The sequence below is a fragment of the Macaca nemestrina genome, chromosome 4 (assembly GCF_043159975.1).
Source record: "Macaca nemestrina isolate mMacNem1 chromosome 4, mMacNem.hap1, whole genome shotgun sequence".
Taxonomy (NCBI): Eukaryota; Metazoa; Chordata; class Mammalia; order Primates; family Cercopithecidae; genus Macaca; species Macaca nemestrina.
In genome coordinates, this window is record NC_092128.1 from 69415344 (window position 1) to 69438299 (window position 22956).

The 22956-nt window shown below is 38.6% G+C and overlaps 2 long non-coding RNA genes across 2 annotated transcripts in view; one reads left to right on the forward strand and one right to left on the reverse strand.

Moving 5' to 3' along the window:
* Positions 1-22956, reverse strand: part of LOC105475466 (uncharacterized) — a 431412-nt gene that overhangs the window by 12449 nt on the left and 396007 nt on the right. The gene's annotated exons all lie outside the window — the stretch shown is intronic.
* LOC139362788 (uncharacterized) overlaps positions 1-22956 on the forward strand; it is a 42132-nt gene that overhangs the window by 926 nt on the left and 18250 nt on the right. The window contains exon 2 of the long non-coding RNA XR_011622118.1: positions 21507-21615. This is a non-coding gene — a long non-coding RNA (uncharacterized lncRNA). The remainder of the gene's footprint in view (positions 1-21506; positions 21616-22956) is intronic.

Sequence of the window (22956 nt, forward strand, 5' to 3'; positions counted from 1 at the left end):
CATACATAAAGAGAAAAGCAAAATAGATATAAACAAAAACACAAGAGGAACTTGAGAGGAAAAGCAAATCTAAGCATATAAATACCCATGATAAATATAAATAAGCTAAATTTTGCACTGACAGATATTGTCGGAAAAGATATGGATTTAGCATACTTACTACGTATCAACAAATTACAGTTAGTTTTAATATTGATGTTTAACACACAGCCCTTCTATTTTTAACTAATGAGGGCCTCAAAAGTTATGTTCTGAGCTCTTGACATGACAACATAGGTAGCTAGAATTGCTGTAGATTTAAGTTCCCATTTCTCCAAGATACGTTGGTTTCTAAAATGACAGGGAATGGTATTTAGAGACCATGATCAAGGTACTATGGCGATTCATTCCTACAGAATTGATGACAGTTTCTAGGCCTTTTCAGTAGACAAAGCAAGGAAATATGCATTTCTTAAAAGGGAATGCAGCATAAAGCATGAGTTCATATCAGTAACTCCTATTCAAAATTAAATTATTTCTATCTCTTTTATCTTGCACTGAGACTTTTCAGTTCCTAATGACATTACCATATTTTACTTCTTTTATTCTACTAATAATAAAATAACAATCCTAATGATACAGGAATTAAAAAGAAATTACTTAGGCAGAGAGTGAGAGTATGGACATCCTTGGTAAGGTTTTCCTTTTAATGAAAAGCAGCCCCAAATTATTTTCCCTTCTAACAAAAAGCAGCCTGTAAAATCAAGCTGCAGACATAGATACTAGCAGTTGTGCCAATCATGTTCAAGATGGTGGCTCTATCCTCCCTTCTTTTTGTCAGCCACATGTACAGTAAGAAGCAGACAAGATGGCACAAATCAACTGAAAAGTTCATTTGCATAATAAGATTCGGGTGGGGTTACCAGCCTTCCCCACATGCTATATAAACATCACACCTGATCCAAACAATCTGTGAGCCCTACATAAATCAGACACTGCCTATACAAGCTGGACTATAAAATCCAGCACATCCGCCACCAACCAGTCTTTTCTACTCAGAAGACCTCATCTCTCAATAGAGAAAGCTGTTTTTCTTTCTCTTTTATTCTGCCTATTAAACCTGTGCTCCTAAACTCCTTGTGTTTGTCTGTGTCCTAACTTTTCCTGGCATGAGATGACAAACCCCAGGTATATAGCCCAGACAACATAGCAGCTTCATATTGGGAACTCAACTAGAATACCAAGGTACAACATTCATTGAAACAGTGAGTAGAGGAGTGAACTCCAACTCTGTCCTTTCATTTTGGGGCTCTCAGTCTCCATTTTAGAACCAAGTCAAACCAAATACTGGGCCTCCTTCAACCATTTTAAAACAATTAGCTTGGGTTCCAGACTTACAGAACTTGGTGGACAGGATTACTGGGGTGAACATGGAGAATCCCCCAGCACTTGTGGGTTGTTGGGCATGTTGGCCATGTTTGAACCAGTTTCCTTTCATGGAGGACTTAGCCATCATGTGGGGCTGGTGGAGTCCTGGGCAACTGAGGATTTCTGGCTGGGCTATCCCCCGCTGTTATCCAAAGGCTCTCCAACTTTCCTATCACAATTTCCTCATTTCCTAGTCGCAACCACCATATTTCTTATTCTCTCTGAGTATGGAATGTGCAGGAATTTTTATAGTTCAGGGAGATAATCTTGTTTGGCAAGATCAGAGAATGTCATAGTAACCAGGGATATAGCTCAAGGGAAGGCATCTTTGTGATTTTCTAGGAACAGAAACCCCCTCCCCCGCCAACCCTTCCACAGTTGGCATTACTCTCAGCCCTTGGTCTAGAGAGCACATGGCAGTTCCAGGTCTCTCCCTGACCTTGGTCTGGAGAGCACATGGCAGTTTCAGGTCTCTCTTCGCCCTTGGTCTGGAGAGCACATGGCATGTCATGGTCACTCTGTCCTTGGTCTGGAGAGCACATAGCAGTTTAAGGTTAACAGAGGCACCTAGAGGAATAGGGATCCTCTCCATGAGGCAAATTGTCGGTCCTTTACTGAAACACTCTAGCTTCCCAATTCTCCCTTTTTGCAGCCTCTACTAGAGACCAGTTGCTTCTGTGAATGACAAAACTCTGCCTTCAACAACCAGGAGTAAAATATCCTTCAAAGCTAAAATTTAGTCTTGATACTGTCCCATCAGCAGGAAAACGGCCATTTGGTCCTTACATTCTTTTAAGGCATCTATCCTGCCTCTAATTAGAATGGTACTTAATTAGTAAGGGGATTTTGAGTTCAGAAGTTAACTGTAACCATTCTCTAAGGGTAAATGCTTTAGCACAGGCCACAATAGCAGGATATAGAGCTCAAACTAGCACACTTGCTCCATTAAGGAGGGAAATGCAACTGTCACATAGTCTCTCCTGAGATCTATTTTTCAGGGAGCCAGGCGGGTCACACAAGTCCAGGACATCAAAGGGAAATCACAGGCAGAGGACTAGAGCTGCATGGGTGAGCGTGACTAATCCCAATCTCTTAGTTCCTCTGGTTCCATGGCTGGGGTTCACACCTGCAACCATGGGTGGCACATTCAACAAGGTGCCAGGATCCAGGAACGAAGAGGGAAAAAAAGCAGAAAGGACATCCCCCATTGTCTTCCTCTCCACCCTAGGTCACACCAAAATGAAGGAGTCTAAAGGGATGCCTTTCTCTCACTTCTCACTCTAGAAAGGTACCATCGTCAGCCTACACTCTCCTGGAGTCCGTTCTGAAACACAAAGACTCCTTTCACCCTGAGACTTTATAGAAAAAGTGGCTCATTTTCTTTTGCATAAGGGCATGGCCTTCTTACTAGACCTTTGCAGGCATTACAAAATCAACCCAGCTCTTTTAGTAGTCATATCACACAGGCCTATAGAGAAATATTCTCCAAAGTTAGAGAAGCAACTTCCAGGAGAAAATCTGAGGATCCTCATTATTTGGGGCCCCCTCAAGTTACCTTCTCATTACAGGACCTTAGAGAAATAAAGGGAGAATTAGGCCAGTTTTCTAACAACCCTGATAGATATACAGAAGTTTTCCAAAATTTAACTCAAATGTTTGACCTCTCATGAAGGGATGTTATGCTGCTTCTAAGCCAAACCCTACCTGCAACCAAAAAACAGGCAGTTCTGCAGGCAGCAGATAATTTTGGGTATGAATAATGTGTCTCCTGTGATAGATAAAAAGGGAAAAGAGAAAATAGGGAAGGTGAAAAATAGTGGAAACAACATTGCCAATAGGAAAGAAAGCAGTATTTCTTGACAACCGTAATTGGAAAATCTAGACTTTTCTATGGTGTTTTTCCTTCTTTCATGATTTAAAATGGCTTCTATCTATTCTTTTATAATGATCCTCCCAATTGGGAAAAGTTAATTTCCCCAAATCTTAAAAGGCTTGGCTTAGAGTTCAGCCTGGGAAAAGGGAATCCAGAAGCCTGACATAGTAGCAAAAAGGTAAAAGTATTTTTTTTACCAGTAGGCTTTGGGCTTCTCTCTCCCTGTGCAAGTCAGTAAAATAAATAATAAGGATCAATGTTTATATTCTCTGTAAAGTTTTAATCAATGAAAGAGGATTTGTGAGGTTGGTATTACACTGTAGCCAATCTGGTGTACTTTGTGTGTCTTTCTGTATAGTTCTGTCAAAAGAAAGAGTACCTTAGGTTGGGATGCAGGCCCAGGATGCCATAAGCCTGCTGTTCAAGAGAGCTCAACAAAATGGTCCATAAAAAACTGCTACAGGCCTCCATCTTGTTTCATGTCCTTGGGAACATGTCCTGTAACCACATGGCAATACATTTTTTAGTCTCTACCATTTTGCAATGGTGGCTGTCTTCTTGTGCTAAGTCAGTTCCTGGGTGAGGGCTACAAATTCAGAAAATCCAGTTTATCAATCTGGGTAGGAACAGCTAATACATCAAGGGCAAGGTTTATAAAATATCTTTTTATTTTTATTATTTTTATTATTATTATTATACTTTAAGTTCTAGGGTACATGTGCATAACGTGCAGGTTTGTTACATATGTATACTTGTGCCATGTTGGTGTGCTGCACCCATCAACTCGTCAGCACCCATCAACTCATCATTTACATCAGGTATAACTCCCAATGCAATCCCTCCCCCCTCCCCCCTCCCCATGATAGGCCCTGGTGTGTGATGTTCCCCTTCCCGAGTCCAAGTGATCTCATTGTTCAGTTTCCACCTATGAGTGAGAACATGCAGTGTTTGGTTTTCTGTTCTTGTGATAGTTTGCTAAGAATGATGGTTTCCAGCTGCATCCATGTCCCTATAAAGGACACAAACTCATCCTTTTTTATGGCTGCATAGTATTCCATGGTGTATATGTGCCACATTTTCTTAATCCAATCTGTCACTGATGGACATTTGGGTTGATTCCAAGTCTTTGCTATTGTGAATAGTGCCGCAATAAACATACGTGTGCATGTGTCTTTATAGCAGCATGATCTATAATCCTTTGGGTATATACCCAGTAGGGCTAATATCCAGAATCTACAAAGAACTCAAACAAATTTACAAGAGAAAAACAAACAACCCCATCAAAAAGTGGGCAAAGGATATGAACAGACATTTCTCAAAAGAAGACATTCATACAGCCAACAGACACATGAAAAAATGCTCATCATCACTGGCCATCAGAGAAATGCAAATCAAAACCACAATGAGATACCATCTCACACCAGTTAGAATGGCGATCATTAAAAAGTCAGGAAACAACAGGTGCTGGAGAGGATGTGGAGAAATAGGAACACTTTTACACTGTTGGTGGGATTGTAAACTAGTTCAATCATTATGGAAAACAGTATGGCGAATCCTCAAGGATTTAGAACTAGATGTACCATATGACCCAGCCATCCCATTACTGGGTATATACACAAAATATCTTAAGCGCTGATCTTGAGAGCAGTTAAGGGAGGATCAGACTCTTGCAGCCTCCAGCTGTGTGACACCTAAGCCATGGTTTCTAATCTTGTGGCTAGTTTCTTGGTCTGATCCCCAGGCTAGAGGGAAATATATCTTGGGAAGGAGCTGTTACCATCTTTGTTTTGGGCTATAGTCTATAGACCAGGCTCCTCCCAAAGTAGGTTTGGCTTACACCCAGGTATGGCCAAGGACAGCTTGGGGGCTGGAAATGAAATTAAGTTGGGGTTTTTGGCGGAGCAAGATGGCCGAATAGGAACAGCTCCAGTCTCCAACTCCCAGCGCGAGCGACACAGAAGACCGGTGATTTCTGCATTTTCAACTGAGGTACTGGGTTCATCTCACTGGGGAGTGCCGGACGATCGGTGCTGGTCAGCTGCTGCAGCCCGACCAGCGAGAGCTGAAGCAGGGCGAGGCATTGCCTCACCTGGGAAGCACAAGGGGGAAGGGAATCCCTTTTCCTAGCCAGGGGAACTGAGACACACAACACCTGGAAAATCAGGTAACTACCACCCCAATACTGCGCTTTAAGCAAACAGGCACACCAGGAGATCATATCCCACACCTGGCCGGGAGGGTCCCACACCCACGGAGCCTCCCTCATTGCTAGCACAGCAGTCTGTGATCTACCGGCAAGGCAGCAGCGAGGCTGGGGGAGGGGCGCCCGCCATTGCTGAGGCTTAAGTAGGTAAACAAAGCTGCTGGGAAGCTCGAACTGGGTGGAGCTAACAGCAGCTCAAGGAAACCTGCCTGTCTCTGTAGACTCCACCTCTGGGGACAGGGCAATAACAAACACAGCCGAAACCTCTGCAGATGCAAACGACTCTGTCTGACAGCTTTGAAGAGAGCAGTGGATCTCCCAACACGGAGGTTGAGATCTGAGAAGGGACAGACTCCCTGCTCAAGTGGGTCCCTGACCCCTGAGTAGCCTAACTGGGAGACATCCCCCACTAGGGGCAGTCTGACACCCCACACCTCACAGGGTGGAGTACACCCCTGAGAGGAAGCTTCCAAAGCAAGAATCAGACAGGTACACTCGCTGTTCAGAAATATTCTATCTTCTGCAGCCTCTGCTGCTGATACCCAGGCAAACAGGGTCTGGAGTGGACCTCAAGCAATCTCCAACAGACCTACAGCTGAGGGTCCTGACTGTTAGAAGGAAAACTATCAAACAGGAAGGACACCTACACCAAAACCCCATCAGAACATCACCATCATCAAAGACCAGAGGCAGATAAAACCACAAAGATGGGGAAAAAGCAGGGCAGAAAAGCTGGAAATTCAAAAAATAAGAGCGCATCTCCCCCGGCAAAGGAGCGCAGCTCATCACCAGCAACAGATCAAAGCTGAACTGAGAATGACTTTGACAAGATGAGAGAAGAAGGCTTCAGTCCATCAAATTTCTCAGAGCTAAAGGAGGAATTACGTACCCAGCGCAAAGAAACTAAAAATCTTGAAAAAAAAGTGGAAGAATTGATGGCTAGAATAATTAATGCAGAGAAGGTCATAAACAAAATGAAAGAGATGAAAACCATGACACGAGAAATACGTGACAAATGCACAAGCTTCAGTAACCGACTCGATCAACTGGAAGAAAGAGTATCTGCGATTGAGGATCAAATGAATGAAATGAAGCGAGAAGAGAAACCAAAAGAAAAAAGAAGAAAAAGAAATGAAGAAAGCCTGCAAGAAGTATGGGATTATGTAAAAAGACCAAATCTACGTCTGATTGGGGTGCCTGAAAGTGAGGGGGAAAATGGAACCAAGTTGGAAAACACTCTTCAGGATATCATCCAGGAGAACTTCCCCAACCTAGTAGGGCAGGCCAACATTCAAATCCAGGAAATACAGAGAACGCCACAAAGATACTCCTCGAGAAGAGCAACTCCAAGACACATAATTGCCAGATTCACCAAAGTTGAAATGAAGGAAAAAATCTTAAGGGCAGCCAGAGAGAAAGGTCGGGTTACCCACAAAGGGAAGCCCATCAGACTAACAGCAGATCTCTCGGCAGAAACTCTCCAAGCCAGAAGAGAGTGGGGGCCAATATTCAACATTCTTAAAGAAAAGAATTTTAAACCCAGAATTTCATATCCAGCCAAAGTAAGTTTCATAAGTGAAGGAGAAATAAAATCCTTTACAGATAAGCAAATGCTTAGAGATTTTGTCACCACTAGGCCTGCCTTACAAGAGACCCTGAAGGAAGCACTCAACATGGAAAGGAACAACCGGTACCAGCCATTGCAAAAACATGCCAAAATGTAAAGACCATCGAGGCTAGGAAGAAACTGCATCAACTAACGAGCAAAATAACCAGTTAATATCATAATGGCAGGATCAAGTTCACACATAACAATCTTAACCTTAAATGTAAATGGACTAAATGCTCCAATTAAAAGACACAGACTGGCAAACTGGATCAAGAGTCAAGACCCATCAGTCCGCTGTATTCAGGAGACCCATCTCACACGCAGAGACATACATAGGCTCAAAATAAAGGGATGGAGGAAGATTTACCAAGCAAATGGAGAACAAAAAAAAGCGGGGGTTGCAATACTAGTCTCTGATAAAACAGACTTTAAACCATCAAAGATCAAAAGAGACAAAGAAGGCCATTGCATAATGGAAAAGGGATCAATTCAACAGGAAGAGCTAACTATCCTAAATATATATGTACCCAATACAGGAGCACCCAGATTCATAAAGCAAGTCCTTCGAGACTTACAAAGAGACTTAGACTCCCATACAATAATAATGGGAGACTTCAACACTCCACTGTCAACATTAGACAGATCAACGAGACAGAAAGTGAACAAGGATATCCAGGAATTGAACTCATCTCTGCAGCAAGCAGACCTAATAGACATCTATAGAACTCTCCACCCCAAATCAACAGAATATACATTTTTCTCAGCACCACATCGTACTTACTCCAAAATCGACCACGTACTTGGAAGTAAAGCACTCCTCAGCAAATGTACAAGAACAGAAATTATAACAAACAGTCTCTCAGACCACAGTGCAATCAAACTAGAACTCAGGACTAAGAAACTCAATCAAAACCGCTCAACTACATGGAAACTGAACAACCTGCTCCTGAATGACTACTGGGTACATAACAAAATGAAGGCAGAAATAAAGATGTTCTTTGAAACCAATGAGAACAAAGATACAACATACCAGAATCTCTGGGACACATTTAAAGCAGTGTGTAGAGGGAAATTTATAGCACTAAATGCCCACAAGAGAAAGCAGGAAAGATCTAAAATTGACACTCTAACATCACAATTAAAAGAACTAGAGAAGCAAGAGCAAACACATTCGAAAGCTAGCAGAAGCCTAGAAATAACTAAGATCAGAGCAGAACTGAAGGAGATAGAGACACAAAAAACTCTCCAAAAAATCAATGAATCCAGGAGTTGGTTTTTTGAAAAGATCAACAAAATTGAGAGACCACTAGCAAGACTAATAAAGAAGAAAAGAGAGAAGAATCAAATCGACGCAATTAAAAATGATAAAGGGGATATCACCACCGACCCCACAGAAATACAAACTACCATCAGAGAATACTATAAACACCTCTACGCAAATAAACTGGAAAATCTAGAAGAAATGGATAATTTCCTGGACACTTACACTCTTCCAAGACTAAACCAGGAAGAAGTTGAATCCCTGAATAGACCAATAGCAGGCTCTGAAATTGAGGCAATAATTAATAGCCTACCAACCAAAAAAAGTCCAGGACCAGATGGATTCACAGCTGAATTCTACCAGAGGTACAAGGAGGAGTTGGTACCATTCCTTCTGAAACTATTCCAATCAATAGAAAAAGAGGGAATCCTCCCTAACTCATTTTATGAGGCCAACATCAACCTGATACCAAAGCCTGGCAGAGACACAACAAAAAAAGAGAATTTTAGACCAATATCCCTGATGAACATCGATGCAAAAATCCTCAATAAAATACTGCGAAACCGGATTCAGCAACACATCAAAAAGCTTATCCACCATGATCAAGTGGGCTTCATCCCTGGGATGCAAGGCTGGTTCAACATTCGCAAATCAATAAACATAATCCAGCATATAAACAGAACCAAAGACAAGAACCACATGATTATCTCAATAGATGCAGAAAAGGCTTTTGACAAAATTCAACAGCCCTTCATGCTAAAAACGCTCAATAAATTCGGTATTGATGGAACGTACCTCAAAATCATAAGAGCTATTTATGACAAACCCACAGCCAATATCATACTGAATGGGCAAAAACTGGAAAAATTCCCTTTGAAAACTGGCACAAGACAGGGATGCCCTCTCTCACCACTCCTATTCAACATAGTGTTGGAAGTTCTGGCTAGGGCAATCAGGCAAGAGAAAGAAATCAAGGGTATTCAGTTAGGAAAAGAAGAAGTCAAACTGTCCCTGTTTGCAGATGACATGATTGTATATTTAGAAAACCCCATTGTCTCAGCCCAAAATCTCCTTAAGCTGATAAGCAACTTCAGCAAAGTCTCAGGATACAAAATTAATGTGCAAAAATCACAAGCATTCTTATACACCAGTAACAGACAAACAGAGAGCCAAATAAGGAATGAATTTCCATTCACAGTTGCTTCAAAGAGAATAAAATACCTAGGAATCCAACTGACAAGGGATGTAAAGGACCTCTTCAAGGAGAACTACAAACCACTGCTCAGTGAAATAAAAGAGGACACAAACAAATGGAAGAACATACCATGCTCATGGATAGGAAGAATCAATATCGTGAAAATGGCCATACTGCCCAAGGTAATTTATAGATTCAATGCCATCCCCATCAAGCTACCAATGAGTTTCTTCACAGAATTGGAAAAAACTGCTTTAAAGTTCATATGGAACCAAAAAAGAGCCCGCATCTCCAAGACAATCCTAAGTCAAAAGAACAAAGCTGGAGGCATCACGCTACCTGACTTCAAACTATACTACAAGGCTACAGTAACCAAAACAGCATGGTACTGGTTCCAAAACAGAGATATAGATCAATGGAACAGAACAGAGTCCTCAGAAATAATACCACACATCTACAGCCACCTGATCTTTGACAAACCTGACAGAAACAAGAAATGGGGAAAGGATTCCCTATTTAATGAATGGTGCTGGGAAAATTGGCTAGCCATAAGTAGAAAGCTGAAACTGGATCCTTTCCTTACTCCTTATACGAAAATTAATTCAAGATGGATTAGAGACTTAAATGTTAGACCTAATACCATAAAAATCCTAGAGGAAAACCTAGGTAGTACCATTCAGGACATAGGCATGGGCAAAGACTTCATGTCTAAAACACCAAAAGCAACGGCAGCAAAAGCCAAAATTGACAAATGGGATCTCATTAAATTAAAGAACTTCTGCACAGCAAAAGAAACTACCATCAGAGTGAACAGGCAACCTACAGAATGGGAGAAAATTTTTGCAATCTACTCATCTGACAAAGGGCTAATATCCAGAACCTACAAAGAACTCAAACAAATTTACAAGAAAAAAACAAACAACCCCATCAAAAAGTGGGCAAAGGATATGAAGAGACATTTCTCAAAAGACGACATTCATACAGCCAACAGACACATGACAAAATGCTCATCATCACTGGCCATCAGAGAAATGCAAATCAAAACCACAATGAGATACCGTCTCACACCAGTTAGAATGGCGATCATTAAAAAGTCAGGAAACAACAGGTGCTGGAGAGGATGTGGAGAAATAGGAACACTTTTACACTGTTGGTGGGATTGTAAACTAGTTCAATCATTATGGAAAACAGTATGGCGATTCCTCAAGGATCTAGAACTAGATGTACCATATGACCCAGCCATCCCATTACTGGGTATATACCCAAAGGATTATAAATTATGCTGCTATAAAGACACATGCACACGTATGTTTATTGCGGCACTATTCACAATAGCAAAGACTTGGAATCAACCCAAATGTCCTTCAGTGACAGATTGGATTAAGAAAATGTGGCACATATACACCATGGAATACTATGCAGCCATCAAAAAGGATGAGTTTGCGTCCTTTGTAGGGACATGGATGCCGCTGGAAACCATCATTCTTAGCAAACTATCACAAGAACAGAAAACCAAACACCGCATGTTCTCACTCATAGGTGGGAACTGAACAATAAGATCACTTGGACTCAGGAAGGGGAACATCACACACAGGGGCCTATCATGGGGAGGGGGGAGGGGGGAGGGATTGCATTGGGAGTTATACCTGATGTAAATGATGAGTTGATGGGTGCCGCACACCAACATGGCACAAGTATACATATGTAACAAACCTGCACGTTATGCACATGTACCCTACAACTTAACGTATAATAATAATAAATAATTATTGACAGTAAAAAAAAATAAAATAAAATAAAAAATAAATAAATAATTTTAAAAAAAAAGAAATTAAGTTGGATCAGATCTTTTTCATTGTCTCATTCACCATTTTGCAATGACGACTTCAAAAGCTGCTTACCACCCTTCTAAAAATACCTTGTACACTCAAGGTTAAGTCATAACCTAATTAAGGCTTGTTTGTTTCACCTGTGAGGTTACTCTTTGTAAAGTTCAAGAGTCGAAAGACCTAACTGCTTGGCGTGGTTGATGTCCTTTGAAAGGATTTAAAAATATTTTCTTAAACAGTGCTCAGCTTAATTAAAAGTAGAAATTCTAGTTATAGGTATATTTAAAAGACCTGTATGTATTTTTTTTCTTGGATCTTGTTTTTCTGGAAAAAAAGTTGTTTTTTTTTTTCCTTCTCAGTTGGCTGAATTACTTATTCCCATTTTTTCTGTCTTGCCACTCTTAATGCACACATGAGAGGCCCTGAGCTAAAGTCTGATAGCCTGGGACTCCTTGAGGAAAACAGAGGAAACGCCACAGACTCCACTTTGGGGGGAAAAAACCCTCTATTTTCCTCATGAAACCCAGTAATTAAGAGCAGATAGTACCCTCTCAAAGTCAAAGACTCTTTTCTGTTTCGCATTGTGTTATCTGACATTTTTAAGTTTTGGGGCATCAGAAATTACCTCACATTAGAGAGGTTTGGTGTGTAATAACTAAGAAGGGAATATACTTTAAGGATGGCTAATAATAGTTATGGAGGGATATTTAATTCTGCACATTTGGATCAGAGAATCATGCTCTTGACCACCTGAGAAATATGGAAACATCCTCATCCCCCACTGAGGGGTGAGATTACCATGGGGGATGGGGTGATTACAAAATAAACTGATTGATTTTGAGTTGCCTTGCAATGAAATGCATGGTGGAAGCACTGCACTGTCTTCTCCCATAGTATCTCCCTCCTTTTGGGGATCCAAAATCTAGTATAAAAAGGCACACTTAATTTTGGGGATCTGTTTATTATTTAGTATTTTATAGTGTATTATATAGTATTATACGTAGTATATATTGTGTACGGTATATATTGTATATAGTATATATTGTATTATAGTATATATACTATTTTCACAAATTTGTGTTGAAATAAAAGCACAGAAAGGTAGTTTTAAAATGCCAATCGGCCCTGTGGCAAAAGGGATTATAAAAGGTTTGTAAAGATTTCAACTCATGATCAAATTGATTAAAATTAGATGGAATCATCTATAAAGTTTTTTAAAAACCAACTGAGGTTAACATTAATAAACTAATGCAAGGGTAAAATTTGGCTTTGAATAGGATTTTCATGTAATAGGAAAGGCTAATGAAAGATTTTTGCCTTTTGAGTCATCATTTTGGCAAGATAAATAATTTATGGTAAACTGGAATTCTATTTTATAACATCAAGTGTTTTAACACTCTAACATTTAACAGGCTCCTCGAAATCTAACTTCAAGTTTCAAAACTGTCTTTCCTGATGCCTGGCTTTCTGGATGGTTCAGAGGGCCCCTGAAACATCTAGAGAAGAGGTAAACAGGATCATTTGAATATGTTGAGTTACGTGGGATTGCCAAAATGATGTTCAATCTTCTTTAGGTTATATTTTAGTGAATAACACTAATATATGTTCCAAAATTGTATGGGATTTCTAAAATTCTACTGTCTAACTATATGCTATCAATCATAATTAAGGTAAAAGTTATTGTAAACCACAGAGATAACTAAACTTCTTTGTCAGTAATGTTTTTAACTGTAGCTACCCTGGATATTTTGTCATTTGCAGACAATTGTTGTCTTGCTTTGTTCCTTCTCAAAAACATGGATTATAAACAAGCTATAGGACTTTAACAAGTGTTCTCAAATGCAGTTTTCTAATAGCATTGAAAATTGTAAGATTGGATTAGAGAAAAAACATACAGGACTCATGAAGAGCTAAGATGTTCATGAATATCAACCAAGAGTTAACAAAGTGGACTGAACTCAGGAAACTGAAGCCAATCTTTTTGATTTTTGGTTAGAATACGGCTGATTCATGTTTTGTTTTTCAGAGTCAATGAAACTTATTTTGAACTATTTACAGCCTTTGACAATTAAGTAAGTTATACTCCTGTGAACAAAACTTGGAGTTTGTTTCTTTCTCTCTGTGTGGTTCCTCTAGAATTTGTAAACTGTCTGTGAGTACTCTTAACTTATGCCAATATAGTTGTTCACATCAATGCAATAGGAATCCATTTTTCTTTTGCAACAGGACACAATTGAAAAAACTGGTTGTTTTATCAAGGCTTTTATTGGAAGGGTATGATTCCCTTTAAGGAGTGAATCTCAACTTGCAAAGCCAATAAAAGCCCCATGGGGAGAACTGACCTCATAGCCCTGCCTTTACAGTCCCCATACAGGGTTCCTGACTTGTGGTCAGTAAATTATGTAACTTTCTATCATGCCCAGGAGCTCCAAGTTTATCCTGGGACCTTAAGAGGAGAGGATCACCAAACTCACAGGTATTTGAGGATACAGACCCATGGCTGGGCTTGGCTTTAAAAAGTCTTATCTGAGATTCCTTGTGGAACAGAGTTCCATCAAAGCGAATCCAAAAGGCCTATGTAGAAACAACCATTCTTGCTGCATGTTATGCAAAAAATCAGGCCAAGTATAACACTAAAGTTTATTCTACAAACAACATAGTCCTATCATAATTTGTTTTTACCAAAAATGATGATTGGAAAGCAAAATTATGCACCAAAGCTTATCATGTACTTGTCATTAAAGCCTAGTCTCATTAATTGTTTTTAAGCTTTTTACCTCCATTTTAGACTAACCCTGCTAATTTCTGTAAATCAAGTGGTGGTCTCCTGCAGCTTGAAGAAAAAAGAAGGGATGGGTAATGTCAAAATCTGGATCAATATGCTAGTTCTGGGCAATTAACCCACAAATTCTGCTACGTAATGAAAGTGAGTAGGGTGTCCATAACCCAGAGGATTTTGCTTGAGATATTAAAACCAAGGAACTTCATAGACCCACAGAGGGTAATTATATATCTTGGCAAGTCAAATTTTAGATGGAAAAATTCTACTATGCCACCCTTGCAGGAATTGCTATACTCACTCTACTATTTCCAATAGAGCTATACATGGTAGCACCTTCTAGCTGAAATATTGTACAGAGAGTTTCCACTGCTGTAATATTTTGCTTAATTATTATCCTTGTAGCAAGGATAACAGTAACCAACAAAAAGGAAGCATGAAAGTTTTACTAGCACTGAGTCTGCTAGAACTTTTTATTGGGTTTGGTAATATGTCACACTCTAGCTATGCAAAGGTTACAAAGAAAAGAGATTTTATATAAGAAACTATCTTGTATGGTAAATACTTGTCCTAAAGAAAATAGCTGGTTATTTAAAAGAGGAATGTTTAGGATAAGTCAGAAGATCTAAGCATGTCTTAGATGGTCTTTGGAAGTCATGAAGGAATTAATAATTGCGGGAAAAATTTAGCCAAGGTTTAAAGTTAGTTAGCCAAGGTTAACTAACTAAGTAACTAAAGTTATTCTAGCCACCCAATTCCAATGCCACTTATCCTAAAAAGAATGTTACTTTTATATTAATGTTTCAGCAACATCTGTGGGAGGCAAAGCAGTGTTACAACCCATCAGAATGGCTGACACAATCAAACTCCAAATGGTGTTGCAGACAGAACCACACATGGACATGTCTTTCTTCCAAGGACCTTAGATTTACCCCAGGAGGAGCCCTAGCTACTGTTCCCACACAACGCACCTATTCAGGAGAAAGTAACCAGAAAGGGTCATCATCCAACACCCCCTAAAAGCAGTTAGGGTTACCACTCCACAGGGGAGTGGTACAGGAATTAAGAATGTACCACTTACATTCACGGGGAGAATGATACAGGAGTTAAGAAGAAATTACTTAGGCAGATAGTGAGGCCATAGAAGTCCTCAGTAAGGTTTTCCTTTTAATGATAAGCAGCAATTATTTTCCTTTCTAACAAAGCGCAGCCTGTAAAATTAAGCTGCAGACATAGATGCCAGCAGTTGTGCCAATCATGTTCAAGATAGTGGCTCCAACTTTCCTTCTTTTTGTCAGCCACATGTACAGTAAGGAGCAGACAAGATGGCACCAATCAACTGAAAAGTTCACCTGCATAATAAGATTAGGGTGGGGTGACCAGCCTTCCCCACATGCTATGTAAACATCGCACTGAATCAAACCAATCTGTGAGCCCTACATAAATCAAACACTGCCTCCTCAAGCTGGACTATAAATTCTGGCACATCTACCGCCAGCTAGTCTTTTCCACTCAGAAGACCCCGTCTCTCAATAGAGAGAGCTGTTTTTTTTTCTCATTTCTTCTATTAAACCTCTGCTCCTAAACTCCTCGTGTGTGTGTCCATGTCCTAAATTTCCTGGCACAAGACAATGAACCCTAGATACATACACCAGACAATATAGACACTTCACCAATATTGTAATGAATACAATTATTGAAAATGATATTTAAAAATTTTAAGTATATCATATTATCCTTAGAGTACATCACACTAGGGATCTAAGGTAAATTTACTGGAATTTAGGATCACTTATAATAACTTTCCTTTATATGGTTTATATCACCATATTGAACCAAAGTCAGATTCATTAGCTCGCTATTTTATTTTAGCTCCTGCTTTTGTGCTTCTCTTTTAATTTTAATTTTAATTTTTTTGAGACACATTCTGTTGCCCAGACTGGAGTGCAGTGGTGCAATCTTGGCTCACTGCAACCTCTGACCCCCAGGTTTTGAGCAATTTTCCTGCCTTAGCCTCCCAAGTAGCTGGGATTACAGGCATGCACCACCACACCCAGCTAACTTTTTTTGTATTTGGGAGAGACAGTGTTTTGCCATGTTGGTCAAGCTGGTTTTGACCTTCCTGACCTCAAATGATCCATCTGCCTCAGCCTCCCAATGTGCTGGGATTACAGGTGTGAGCCACCACACCTGGCCCTTTTGTGCTTCCTGTATTAATTTTCAAAAATTATATAAAAACACATTTACATGGTTTCAAAGTCAAATGCACAAAATGTGGCATATTTAGTATAGTTTGGTTTCTATTTATGAGCCCTCCATATATTCTTTTTCTTTTAAAAATGTTCTTATTTATTCATCAATTTTTTTTAATTTAGGCAAATATATATAAGCAAATATAATTTATAGGAGAACAATAATACATTATATACATTCTCTCCACCTTATTATTTTATTCCATAACAGTACATAGAGAATTTCCTCATTCTTTTAGAACTGAATAAAACTTCATTGTGTGGATATACTCATCTTTCACATAGTCCCAAACCCAAACATCCATGAAAGAGCACTGGATAAATAAATATCCTTGCAATGAATAGTTCCATGCAAATGTCTTTTTGTGTTTTTACTAGAGTATCTTTGAGATAAATTCCAATCAGAGAGATTGCTGGGTCAAAAAGTAAAAGCATTAATAGTTTTACTACAAATTGTAAAGCTTCTCTTCATAACAGTTTACCATTTTATATTCCCTCTAGAAACATATGAGAGCAGCTGTTTCCCCACAGGCCTGACCAAAGAGTATGCTGTCAAATATAAACTTTTGCCAATCTAATAGAAGTGGAATTTCATTGTAGTTTCAATTTGCATTTTACTTTTGGGGAAAAAATTAGAGAAACATTTCATATGTTTAAGGGTCATTTATTTCTCTTTCTCCATGAACTGCTCATTTTTCTCTACAGTTATAATTCCTCTCTATTTTAGAAGGCCTGTATCATATTAACCCTTTATTTCCTAAATGAATTGCAAATGATTTTTCTAGTTTATCATTTATCTTTGACTTTGTTCACAGTTATTTTGCCATTCAAATTTTTAGTGTTCCAAAGGGTCAGTCTTGTCTTTACTGCTTTTGTGTTTTAATCAGAGTTAAGAAAGTTTTCTCTATTCCCAGGTTAAAAAGGACCTCACTCAGCTTTCCTCCTAGTACTTGTACATCTTATTTTTAAAATTTACATTTCTAATTCATTTTTATTTTTTCTTGAAGTATGGTATGAAAATGAATGCAATTTTCTATTTTTCTAAATGTCTAGCCAGTTATCCCAACATTGGTTATTTCGATATGATTGACATGAAAAACTGTACATATTTAATGTATACAACCTGAAGTGTTTGGGAACAAGTATATAACCATGAAATTATCACACCATCAAGGTCATAAATATACCCATCACATCACTTCCCTAAGTTTTCTCCCACCCCACTTTATTGTCATTATTATAATTCTGTGTGTGTGGTAAGAACACAACATAATGTCTACACTTTTTGCAAATTTTAAATATATAATATAGTAAGGTGAGCTATAGGCACTATGCTATATGGTACATCTCCAGAACTTATGTATTTTGTATAACTGAAACTTTGTACCCTTTGCCAACGTCACATATTGAAAAGTTCATCTTTTCTTCACAAATTTGTTTGTTTTTTTTTTTGTTTTTTTTTTGTTTTTTTTTTGTTTTTTTTTGAGACGGAGTCTCGCTCTGTCGCCCAGGCTGGAGTGCAGTGGCGCGATCTCGGGTCACTGCAAGCTCCGCCTCCCGGGTTCACGCCATTCTCCTGCCTCAGCCTCCTGAGTAGCTGGGACTACAGGCGCCCGCCACCGCGCCCGGCTAATTTTTTGTATTTTTAGTAGAGACGGGGTTTCACCGTGGTCTCGATCTCCTGACCTTGTGATCCGCCCGCCTCGGCCTCCCAAAGTGCTGGGATTACAGGCGTGAGCCACCGCGCCCGGCTTCTTCACAAATTTGATATGCTGACTTCATAATATAGTAAATTTGTACAGGGATTTGAATCTATTTCCAGGTATTTTCCCTTTCTTCTCTTTAGTTAAATATCTACTTGGTTTCCAACACTATGCTATTTCAATCACTATATTTTTTAATATCAGATAGAGCCAGTTCACCCCATAGGCCACTACTCTATCAGAACATTCAGGGCTATTCTTGCTTGTTCTTCCAAATGAAATGGCTAACCCTTGTGTTTATCCCTGGGTGGGAGAGGAAGGAATCTTAATGATAATTACACTGAGATTACATTAGATTTATTAATTTGTAAAATATTAACATGTAATGTTAAAGCTTCCTATAAGTTAATATGGTATATAAACACAACACAAACCAAAGTAGAGGATATACTGAAAGAGAAGTCCTTGTTATGATCATAAATATTTGCATGCAGGCCTAGATGTGTTTGAAACCTGTATGAAAAAAGCTATAAAAAGCTCCTGAAAGGCACAAAAGTACCTACAACAAAAGGAAAAGATACACCATATTTTTGCATACACAATTCAATATCATATAGATGTTAATCTTTGCCTGCACATGCATAAGCTCAGTTTCCTGCTTATTGTCTGAAATCCTTCTTTTGACACTTTCTAGAAAAAAACATGGAAAGGTCAATGTCAAAACACACTGTATGAGTATCACAGACATGAAACAAAATCCGAGACTACAGTAGAGCATCCTTTAAAGAAATGCTGTATCATTAACACTATTGATAATAAAGAGTATGATGCTATATGGAAAAAGACAAACATCAAAAACTCTAAGAGCCAGACTCCAAATGCAAAGACATTTGGAAAACTTTCAACACAGATGTTTTCAAGGGGTCTCTGAAGCCTTTTAGCTATCTGCAGGGTTGAGGTGATTTTCATTATTATTATTCTTGAGACAGGGTTTTGCTTTTTCACACAGGCTGGAATACAGCAGTGCAATCATAGCTCACTGCAGCCTTGAACTCCTGGCCTCAAGTGATCCTCCTGCCTCAGTCTCTTGAAGTAGCTGGGATTACAGGCATGAGCCACCATGCCTAGCCATTGTGCATAATTTTTAATGTGTTATTTGTCATCTTTCACTATGTTGACATTTGCCTTAATGGTTCAAGAACAATGATAGGTAAAATTATTGACACCTTTGCATGAAATAAGTGGTACCAAACTGTGCCAGTGGTCATATTTTTCACCACCACACACTCAGAGTACTAAAAAATCATGGGGGAAAGCCAATTTCTCTTAAAAACATCTTAGGTAAAGTAGTAGAAATTATTGATATTACATCTCAACCCTTTGAGTATCCATGTTTTAAAATCTGTGTGACAAAGGAGGAATTATACATAGAGTACCATGCTGCATACCGGAGTATAATAGTCACTTCTAGGAAAAGCACTTATGTAGTTGTTTGACAGGTGAGTTGAACTAGCTACTTTTTCACAAAATGCTATTTTTAGTTGAAAGAGTAACAGACAAGAAAATGACAAGTATTCAAATTTGGGCTACCTTTTAGAAAATTTCTTAACCATAAACAAAGTCAGCTTGCTGCTTCAAGGTAAAGAACTGGCTACATTTGTCAACAATGATAAAATTTAAGTTTCCAAGTGAAAATTAGAATTTTGGAAAACTGGCATCTGCCACCATGAATTTTCCAATCTTTAAAGAATATGTTTTGTGGTGATATCAGCTGAGGTTTTGATACTACATAATAAAATGTGTTAATATTTGAAAGTTCCCCAAACTCAGTATATCAGTATTTTCCAAATAACTAATGCATGATGTTATAAAATCATGCATGGTAAAAGACCATTCAGAGTACAAGATAAACTAATAAAATTTAATAAATTTTAATGTGACACTATAGGACAAGGCCATTGATATTTGAAGTGAGCTGAATGGTGGCCCTGAAAAAGATATTTCCATGTCTTAATTCTCAGAACCTGTAATTATTAACCTTATAGGATAAGCAAGTAAATTACATGTAAAACAAGTGATTAAGTTACATATTTTGAGACAAGAGGCATATCCTGGATTATCTGGATAGGACCTAAATCCAATGACTAGTAGCCTCATAAAAGCGAGCCAGAGGCAGGTTATACGACAGAAGAGGAGAAGGCAACGTGGCCACAGAGGCAGAGATTGGAGTGACAGTTATGATTCAAGAAATACTGGCAGCCACCAGAATATAAAAGAGACAGAAAGGGTTGGGCACGGTGGCTCACACCTATAATCCCAGCACTTTGGGAGGCCAAGGCAAGTGGATCACCTGAGGTCAGGAGTTCAAGACCAGCCTGGCCAACCTGATGAAACCCTGTCTCTACTAAAAATACAAAAATTAGCCAGGCATGGTAGTGGGTGCCTGTAATTCCAGCTACATGGGAGGCTGAGGCAGGAGAATCACTTGAACCGGGGAGGTGGAGATTGCAGTGAGCCAAGATCAAGGCATTGCCCTCCAGCCTGGGTGACAGAGTGAGGCTCCATATACTTTTACCAAAGCAATATATGGAAGCAGATAGATACAGAAGCAGACATAAGAATGCAGTGTCTTAAGACAGACATTTAAGAAATTTACACAAACGTGAAACAATCCCACTCTAAGAACTACATTTATTTTGGAAAATATAGTTAAGTTTTCCTAACAACTGTTATCTTAATAAGTTATGGTTTTAGTATTATAATTTTAAAGTGAATTATTATATATTTTTAAATTATTTCAAGCTGCAATTTTTAATACAATAAATAATGACAGCTATGACCCACATAAACAAAAGTTCTTTGGGATCCTCAAAATCTTCAGAAATATACAGAGGCCCTAAGACTAATAAAAGAATACTGCATTAACTAGTTTATTATACTTATAATTTCATATTTTATGCATGCATAAGAATGATATCTGATGAAAAATCTACACCTGTATACATTCAAAAGACTTCTTTCATTAAGAATAAAATATTGGAAAATGAATTCAGAGGTCTCTATGAGGTGATCCTGGAGGAAGAAGCTAAATTTCAGTTTTTGAATTGAGTTTATTAAAGGTTTGGAACTTCTTAATAAAAAGATAAAAAAATCATTTGACCCCTCAATGAAAAAGCAGAGGAAAATGCAAAACTTAGTGGAAAACTGTATAAAAAGTCATGATCATAACATTTTTAATATTGCACAGAGAAAAATACTTCTTCATATCTCTATGAAATCTATCCAATCACCTTACGTGCAAAACTATTTTTATTTCTTCTATCCAAACTCCACCCCAAATTCCTCCCCAGCCTTATCCCATCCTTTGACCTTATGACTCCTTTCTTTTCCCTGAGGCTCTACATCACAAAAGCTCCCAAAGCCTGCTCTGAAAACACTCAAATATCCTTCAGGAGTGGAAGAGGAAAAGAAATTCCATGGACAGAGCCAGAACCAACTTTAAAGGTAAAGGTGGGGATAAGAAAGAGACTCAAAACATTAATGATTTTGGTCTTGTTCCATCGGCTTACATTTTCTTCTCTATGGACCAAGTATCTCTGTTTAACTTAATTATTAAATGGTATTCATTCTTTTTTTAATCAAAAATACTTTAATAAAAAATACTAACACTCATCTGAGCCTTCAACAAGTTGTAATCTTTTTGCTAGTGGAGGGTCTGACTTCAATGCTGATGGCTGCTGACTGATCAGGGTGGTGGTCACTGAAGGTAGGGGTAGCTATGGTAATTTCTGAAAATAATACAACAATGAATCTGGCCGCATTGACAGACTCTTCCTTCACAACAGATTTCTGTTGTGCTGCTGTTTGACAGCGTTTTACCCACTGTAGAACTTTCAAAACTAGAGCCAATCCTCTCAAACCCTGATGCTCATTTATCAACTAAGTTTATGTAATATTCTACATTCATCATCATTTCAACAATGTTCACAGCATCTTCACCAAGAGTAGATTCTATCTCAAAAAAAACACTGCTCACCCACAGAAGCAAACACCTCATCCATTCACGTTTTATCACGTGACTGCAGCAGTTATGTCACATCTTCAGGCTCCACTTCCATTTCTAATTTTTTACTATTTCTAGTACAACTGCAGTTATTTCCTCCATGGAGGTCTTGAACCCTTCCACATAATCCGTGAGTGCTGGAATCAACTTATTCCAAACTCCTGCTAATGTTGATATTTTGACCTCCTCCCAAAAATCATGAATGTTCTTAATGGCAGCTAGAATAATGAATCCTTTCCTGAAAATTTTCAATTTACTTTGTTCAGACCCCTCAGAAAAATCACTTTCTATAGTCGCTATAGCCTTATGAAACGTATATCTCAAATAATAAGACTAGAAAGTTGAAATGATTCCTTGATCCGTAGGCTGCAGAATGGATATTGTGTTAGTAAGCATGAAAATTACATTAATCTCCTTGTACATCTCCATTAGAGCTCTTGGGTGACTAGAAATCTTTTTCTGAGCAAAGTATCAATAGTGGGCTTAGAATATCAAGTAAACCATTCTGTAAAGAGTTGTGCTGTCATTTACACTTGTCAATTTCCAGAACACAGGCAGGATAGATTTATTATTATTCTTATGGGTCTCTAGGATTTTAGAAATGATAAAAGAGCATTTAGCTTTGACTTTGTCAGCAGCTGCATTAGTCACTAACAAAAGACAGCATGTCCTTTAAGACTTGAATCCAGGCATTGAACTGACTTCTCTATTGATAGTGCTAGATGGTATCTTCTTTCAATATAAGGCTAGTTTTCTTCCATGGAAAAATCTATTGTTCAGTG